General features: G+C 42.5%; 1 long non-coding RNA gene across 1 annotated transcript; it reads right to left on the bottom strand.

The window, feature by feature from the left end:
• Positions 1-6,643: 6,643 nt before the first annotated feature.
• LOC140533572 (uncharacterized) lies at positions 6,644-8,324 on the bottom strand. The gene is made up of 2 exons (XR_011976987.1): positions 7,992-8,324; positions 6,644-7,044 (listed from the first exon to the last, which is right to left on the bottom strand). It is a non-coding gene; the product is annotated as an uncharacterized lncRNA (long non-coding RNA).
• Between the last annotated feature and the right edge of the window lie 210 nt (positions 8,325-8,534).

Raw genomic sequence — 8,534 nt, 5'->3', positions numbered from 1 at the left:
CTCCTCTATCTCTCTCCTCCCCTCTCCTTTCCTCTCTTCTTTTCTTCTCTCCTCCACTGCCCTCCTTTCTCCTCTCCTCTGCTCTTCTCTGACCTTTAATTCCTCTCTCTTCTCCTCTCCTCTCCCCTTTTCTCTCCTCTCCTCTCCTCCCCTCCCTTTCCTTTCCTCTCTCCTCCTCTTCTCTCCTCTCTCCTTCCTCTCTCCACACTTCCCCTCCTTTCTCTTCTTATCTCTCCTCCCTTCTCCTAAGATTCATAAGATGGTATCAGAAGAGAGGAAGAGAGGGCATCTCTCAGAATTTGGACCTCCCTCCCATATAGAATGAGAGAATGATGGGTCATTGGGAGGGAAAGCAGCAGGACCCTTTGGGGTGTCACTCTGAGAATAGTTTCACTGTGCACAGGTTTGTGGAGGACTATGAGGCAAGATACAAGGATGATGATTGCCATGAGAAGGTTGCTTACCCTCACCCGCAGCCCCACCTCAGTGAGGAAGGACCTTTCTCCAGATTATGTTGGTGCCCTAGGGCAACACTTTTCAGCCCACAGCTACCATAGCTCTGTTAATGATCATGCACTGTGCCTGAAATAGTCTTGATACAGAGTGAGAATTTTTCAGAAATACTTGAGTCTTCCTGGATGACTTTGGGCAGGTCACTTCCCTGGGTCTTAGGCAGCACAAGGCAATAAGCATTTATTAAGTATTGACTAGATGCCTAACACTGTGTTAAGCATTGAGGTTATAAATACAAGCAAATACTCAAGGAGTTCAAATCTAATGGGAAAAAGTAAAACTCCAAAGGGAGTGGGTGGAATGAAGGAACCAGATAGAGTCATAATGCTTGAGTCTGGAAAGTCGGAGCAGCTGAGAGGGGAGTGAAGGTTGGTGGACATGGGACCCTCTAAAATGGAGATCCCAGAAAGAGTTCAGCAATGGGACAAGAGGGCTGGCGCGGCGGGTGGATGCCTCAAGGTAAGGAGGCCCTGGGGCCTGGGAGGTTCTAGGATGAGGCTACAGCAGAGGCAGGTGCTGAAAGTTCCCTCATCTAAAATGGGAAGATTGGACTCAGGATTCTCTGGGGTCCCTTCTAACGTTCTGTTTATGGTGTTACGGGTCTTCCTTTTAGGGATAAAACAACCACAAGTAGATTTAGAGATTCTATATTCCAACTCTCACTTTACAGAAGAGGAAACCGAGTTTCCCAAAAAAAGTAAAGTTAAGTGATGATGTATTTGAATTGCCTGATGAGAAGATTTAAGCCCAGGTGCTTTGACTCCAAATTTTGTGCGTTACCTTGGAGAAGTGGCCCATCCTAGCCATTGTTGCCAGAATTAGCTTCCTAAAACATGACTACGATCATGTTGTTTCTCTGATCAAAAATATTTTTTTCCCTTCCTTTCCCCTTCCCTTTACTTTTCTCTGTATCGCACATCTCTCAGGCCAGGAGTACAAGAGTTATTCACTGTAGCCTAATTCATTTCTGATCTGGGCAAGCTCTGCCTTCCTTGGGGAACTCGGTCCTCCTCCTATAATATTAAGCAAATTCTAAGATATTTCATGCCCCTTTAACAGGTCCGTGTGACCTGCTTTGAGCTTTGGCCCAGCCCACAGCTGGAGCCACATGGACTCGATGGTGAGAGGAACTTGCTGAACAGGTGGAGCAAGAAGTGGGAATGAGGCAGAGGTGGGAGAGAGTGAAGCAGAACAGAGCACTTAGCATGAGTGAGAGAGGGAGAAATTTTGCCTAGGGGAGCTTGTTTGTGGGGAGGGCTGATGGAGGGAAGGTTTGGGATGGCGGTGCTCCCTCTATTGGTAATGTGTATAAACTTCCTTGTTACCATGGTGGAATAGGCTTTCTGGTATCTGAATAAATATTTTGATTTTGTCTTTGAAGAAGAGAGTTTATATTTTGCAAATTTACCCTAGAAATATGCCTGCATATTCATAGCAGCTGGCATTGGCATTACACCTTCCCACTCCTGGGGGCTCACCTCACCAAAGTAAAGTACACCAAGTTAAGAACATCTGAACTAGACAGTCCCTTCCAGTTCTGGGTCTATGATCCTATGATTTACTTGGCTATACCAGCCCACTTCTTATTAATATTTATGAGCTGGGCTGATGTCATAGAGTGAAGAATAATCATTAGAGAACTTGGTATCTTTATAAAGAAATGGAAGGAAGGTCACATCCTGTTCCTGAACTTATGGGAGGACATGAACAGAGTCACTCAGGATGAGAAGGCATGGACATGTTGTGTTTTTCAGCTTGGATAGGAATGCCCACATTGATGAGATTACAACTCACCTTTTTGACAACCAAGTTCACTTCTCTAAAGCCCCAGTTTCTTCATTTGTAAGAAAAAAAGAAGCTGGACAAGATGACTTCTGAGGTTCCTCCTACCTCTAAATTAATGTAGTATACATACTCATGTCTTGTCTTCTCATCATGGTTGTAAATTCTCTGGGTACAAGGTCTTTATCTTACATGTGTTTTTATCTTCATTTCCCTAAATCCCATTCCCCATTTTCAGTTGTTTTCACTGCGTCTGAGTCTTTGTGAGCCCATTTGGGGTTTTCTTGGCAAAGTGGTTTGTCATTTTCTTCTTCAGCTCATTTTATGTATGAGGAAACTGAGGTGAACAGGGTTAAGTGACTTGCTGAGGGTCACACAGCTAGCAAGAGTCTGAGGCCAGATTTGAACTCACAAAGATGAGTCTTCCCGACTTCAGGTCTAGCACTCTATGTACTGTACCACCTAGCTGTCCTCCCTAACAAAATTCTTCCCAGATACAGTAGTGGGCACTTAGCCCATGCCCATGGATTTGATGTCTCTGAGGTACACCACAGGTTTCCATCCCTAAGAATAAAAGAACCTATGTCAGGGTGGGATCCTGAATGAATGATTCGGGAGAAAATAGAAAAGGTTGGAAAATGCCATGAAAGCCTAGGAGAGGTTGAGAAAGGTTACAGAATCTCCAAATATAATCTAGAAGCCAAAAACAATGATACAGTCAAAGCTGAACAAAGACCTAGGAAAAGAAGGGCTATCAAAAAATCAATGAATACATCAGCAAGCATTTATTAATTACCTACTATGTTCTAGCCACACTTCTAGTTGCTAAGAATACAAAGACAAAAATGGAACAATCCCTATCTTCAAAGAATATGTAAACAAAATAAACATAATTTAGTATATAGAGGAGAAATGCAAACGAGGTAAATTTTTTTGGAGAGAAAGACACTAGACATAAGGGGAGGGGAGATCAGGAATGGTTTCAAGTAGGAATCAATTAATCAATAATCATTTATTAAGTGCCTACTATGTGCCCAGGTACTGTCCTAAGTGCCAAGGCTACCAAAAGAGACAAAAGATGGTCCTTGCCTTCAAGGGGCTCATCATCTGAGTTTTAAAGCAAATAGAGGATTCTAAGGGAAGAGGGAAAGGAGAGAGTTCATTCACTTCTGTCAACTGGAGCATCAGAACAAAGATGCAGAAATGGAGCATGGATTGTCCCATGTGGGAATGGCAATACTGATGGAAAAGGAAGGATAAGAATTCTCTACTGAAGTTCTTCCACCTCTCTGTGCTCTGGGGACTTTAGGGCATCCACTTGACTCAAACCAACCTTATTTACCACATTCCTTCTACATTTCTCTCAAGTCAGACTGAAGCTACAAGGATTTCATGTCTCCAAGGTGTAGAACAGAACAGAATAGTGTGCTCTGGAACGGAAGGGCCGTGTTATCATAGTCAGTGTTTTGGGAAAGTTCTGTCAAAGGAAGGAAGGAAGAATACAAGTATTTATTAAGTTCTTGTTGTTGTTGTTGAGATGTGTCCAACTCTGTGACCCTGTGGACTGACTATACTATCCACAGGATTTTCTTGACAAAGAGACTGGAGTGGTTTGCCATTTCCTTCTCTAATGGATTAAGGCAAACAGAGGTGAAGTGATTTGCCCAGGGTCACACAGCTAGTAAGTGTCCAAGGCTAGATTTGAACTCAAGCCTTCCTGACTCCAGGTCCAGTGCTCTACCCACTGTGTCATCTAGATGCCCTGAGTAAGTGCCTACAATCTGTTAGTCACTGTGCTAAGCACTTTATAGGTATTACCTAATTTGATCCTCACAAAAACTCTGGGAGGTAGGTGCTATTATGATCCCCAACTATACTGAAGAAATTTAGGTAGACAAAGGTAGCCCACTGTCACACAGCTAGAAAGTGCCTGAAGTTGGATTTGAACTCAAGTCTTTCTGAATCCAGACCTAGAGCTCTATCCACTGTGCTATCTAGTTGTCTCAAAAGGGTTGGCAGATCTACCACCTCTGAGTTTTGGAATTTGTGATGTCAACTAAAGAATTCCACTCATTAGAGAAGAGTGCTGTGGACATATCACTCCTTTTTGATGATAACAATGATGAGATAACTCTAAATCTATCCCTCATTCAATGTATAATCAAGGGGAGAAGAGGGGGCAAGTGAAACAGGACATTTGTACTGGATTTACAAATCAAAGACCTGAGTTCAAATTGTACTTCTCATACTTGCTACCTATGTAACCACAGACCCCTCTGGGCCTCAGTTTCCTTATGTGTGAAATGAAGGGGTTGAACTAAATGGCTTCTAAGCTCCTCTTCAATTGCAAATCTGTATTCAAATGATTCTCTCAAAGGCAATTGATTTAGCTCAGTTCCTACATCTCTGAACTGGTAATGAATGTTCGTAGCATACTTCTCCCACATGTACCACACTTTGCTAACAGTCCCAGCAGAGGGATATTATTAGCAAAAAATAGTAGTTGGGGCAAGGGGGAGGTCTTCTTAAAGGAGGTTTCTGAATGTGTCAGACCCCTAATGCTAAGTTTATTAATGAGTCATTTTCCTAGACCAGCAGGCACTGTGGGGGAAAGTGAAAGAGGAAGTCACAAACCAAGGTCTGGGGTTTTTTCTGTAAATTTGTCTTGACTGTCTGTACACCAGAGTGGAGTTCAATGAGTATGGCTTTAGATTGGGCTCCAACACCAGAAACTCTGCTGGGTTTTCCCCATGTTCAGAGAAATTTCTAGGAATCTGGAGCCTAAATTTCATCTTTTCTCAGTGTTCATACTCTTAACTCCTAGGAAATTGGGAATGTCTATTCACTTGCTTTATGTAGGATCTAGAATACTTGGTACTTATAATACATACTTCTTGGTGGTGATGGTGCAGTGGATAAGAGCGCCAGTGCAGGAGTCAGGAGGACCTGAGTTCAAACCTCACCTCAGACACTTGACACTCACTAGTTGTACAACCTTGGGCAAGTCACTTTACCCCAATTGCCTCATCCTGGGTCATCTCCAGTCATCCTGATGAATATCTGGTCACTGGATTCAGATGGCTCTGGAGGAGAAGTGAGGCTGGTGACCTGCATAGCCCTCCCTCACTCAAAAAACAAAGTCAAGTGCAAGTCACGTCATTATTTCTCTGATGGCATGGTCTTCTTCGGCAACGAGGGATGAACACACACAAAATTCACCTCACAGTCCCTGCCCTGATTCTTGATGTCACCCACCTTTATCTCTACCTTGCACCAGCTGCTCAATGATATGACAGTTCTCTGTGTCTCATTAGCAAATGCTACATCACTAAGATCTTCTCCAGCGTCACTGTATTCTCTTGACTGTTTGTTCTCTTTTTCTGTCTTTCACTCTCTCTCTCTCTCTCTCTCTCTCTCTCTCTCTCTCTCTCTCTCTCTCAAACACAGACACGCACATACAGTATCAGGATCCAAGACCATTCCTCTCCTTTTACTATTAGAAGATATCGCATTTTCCAGAGCTAAAGCCCAAGCTGTTCCCTGGGCTTGGCATAACAATAATCCTTTGCATTCACCTTCTGGATGAATTCTGCTGCAACTAAATCACAGAATTGATGGTCCCTGAGCTCAGGCAAGCACCAACAGGCCCAGACATGAAGCCCTCCTATGAACAGACTTTTTGTCACTAGACAACCTGATCTCACTGTTTTTGTTGTGCTGCATCACCATTGCTACACTACACTATTTGACATTTTGTCTAGTAACAAATATATAAATCAAGATTTAGCCCTACTGTCTCAGGTCTCCTGCCAGGAGACGTGTATCTAATTTCTCTCCCCCAATGGAATAAGGAAAGCTTTTGCTTTTAACCTGTATGAGCTCTTTGGTATTTTTGGAGTTAAGAGTGGTTATGAAATCTCTGTGACTCTTTGGTCATTTGTTAACAGAGTTGACAAAAGAAATACACACACTCCTTGTACTCTTTAATCACCTGGATTACCTCCAGTTTCCTCCAATCATTCATTCAGTTGATCAATTTATTTATTTACTTTATTAAGTGCTGACTATATGACAAGCACTATGTTGTGTTAGAGATAGACAGAAATCTAAAAAAAATACTCTTTACCCTCAAAGGGGCTTACAATCTAATAGAGGAGACAACTTGAAATATACATACATATAGATATGTGTGTCTATGGATATGTATGTATAAGTATGTATGTGTATATATATGTGTGTATATGTATATGTATGTGTGTATATGTATGTGTGTATGTGTGTGTGTATAGTTAGTTAACTAAAAGAGGACCCCCAGGTTCAAAAAGAGAGACTCTAAAATGAAAGAATCTGATCACAGATTATAAAGCATTTATTGTCTGAGAAAAGAATTTCAAGGGAGAGAAGATCCTGCAAGGAAGCAGAGGACAAAGTTCTCAGCTGCTCAAAGGGGAGTGGAAAAAAGATGAGATAACATGACTTCTACAGGCTTTCAGACAGGGAGTGGGGGTGAAGGGGAGGGGGGCATTTGTAGACACAATAAGCCAGGATGTTTAGAAAGTCCTGAGTGAGGGAAGGTCTTGAATCTGCAGCTGCTGCTCAGGGTTGCCCTTGAACTGGTTTGTTTCTGGCAGCTACAGGCATTTCCAAAAAATTCGGCTAGAGTTCACTCACAAAGGTATGTCAAGCAGCTCTGAGCCTCAGAAATCCATCTAATTGGCTGGTTGTTGTGTAATACACTGTCCTGCTCCCCTGTGAAGAAGGGAAATTCTAAATACATAGTATAGTCATTACAGAACCCATATGTATCCTCTCCTGTCCTCTCCTGTCCTCTCCTGTCTGTTCTCTCTCTCTCTCTCTCTCTCTCTCTCTCTCTCTCTCTCTCTCTCTCTCTCTCTCTGTGTGTGTGTCTCCCTCTCTCTCTCTCTCTGTCTCTCTGTCTCTGTCTCTGTCTCTCTCTCTGTCTCTGTCTCTGTCTGTCTCTTTCTCTCTCTGTCTCTGTCTCCCTCTCTCTGTCTCTCTCTGTCTCTTTCTTTCTCTGTCTCTCTGTCTCTCTCTGTCTCTTTCTCTCTCTGTCTCTCTCTCTGTCTGTCTGTCTGTCCGTCTCTGCCTGTCTGTCTGTCTATCTCTGTCTGTCTGTCTCTCTCTCCCCTCTCCACATTAAGATGCCTCATCCCCTTAACTTTTCACATTGCCCTGACAATGCTCTGACTCACCCCAACTGTCTCTTTTCTCTCTTTACTGACTTGAGAACAAACAGGAATAAAACAGAACAATGAAGACCAGGGTTACTACCAAGTGAAGTTTATCCAGTTTCTACTTAACCCTAGACATTCCTCAACAACGTTCTTATTCATTTCTCATTATCTAACTAATCTACTATCTTACGTTCCCTTCCAAAGTTTCTCAGATCTCAAGCTGACACCCCTCATGCTCCCTTTCCTTCTTCTTACTTAAATTAAATTAACAATTAAGGCAAGGCATCAGAAATACAAAAGATGAAACTATACATCCTCCCTCCCTTCAAGGAATTTATCATCTAGATTTATACAAACTGTAATATGATAAATATATTAAATAGGTCCAGATGATAAAAACAGATTGGAGAAAAGAGAAATTACAAAAACAGCAGAATTCAGTGGGAAGAACACTGGTTCTGGTCAGAAGACCTGAGTTCAAATTCCACTTTTGATACTTACCATTTGTGTAGCGTTGGGCAAATGACCTAACCTCTCAGAACACCAACTTCCTCACCTGCAAATTAAAGGAGTTGGACTAGATGGTTTTTCACTTTATATCCGTGATCCTGTGACCTATAGCTGAGGGTCATGGAGGGAGTGGGAAAATACCTTGAGCTAGCCTTGAAGAAACATGACAATGTATGACTCCAGAGTGTCTGCCTCCTGGAGAAAGAATGATCTTACTGATAATATAAGCACTAGACTTCATAACCAAATTGAATGCTGAAAGAGAATGCAAAAAAACAAAGTGGACGGTCCCTGGAGAGTCTGAGTAGTACTAGTTTCTACTCTAAGGAACAACAGAGAGGTCCGATATCTTCCCAGAATGTGAGCAAGAACCTTCCCAGACCTGTCAGACCAGATGTCTATCACCTACTCATGACAATTCTCATGGACACAAATATCACTGGCACAAGGAATCCAGAAAATACTGCTATAGATGATGAAGTCCTGGGCAAGAGGCTTAGGCATCATGCTATGATAAACAAAGATCTGAAGGGG

The sequence above is a fragment of the Notamacropus eugenii genome, chromosome 3 (genome assembly GCF_028372415.1).
Source record: "Notamacropus eugenii isolate mMacEug1 chromosome 3, mMacEug1.pri_v2, whole genome shotgun sequence".
In the NCBI taxonomy this organism is placed as follows: Eukaryota; Metazoa; Chordata; class Mammalia; order Diprotodontia; family Macropodidae; genus Notamacropus; species Notamacropus eugenii.
Note: the sequence above shows the minus strand (reverse complement) of the source record. Positions and strands in the feature narration are given on the sequence as shown.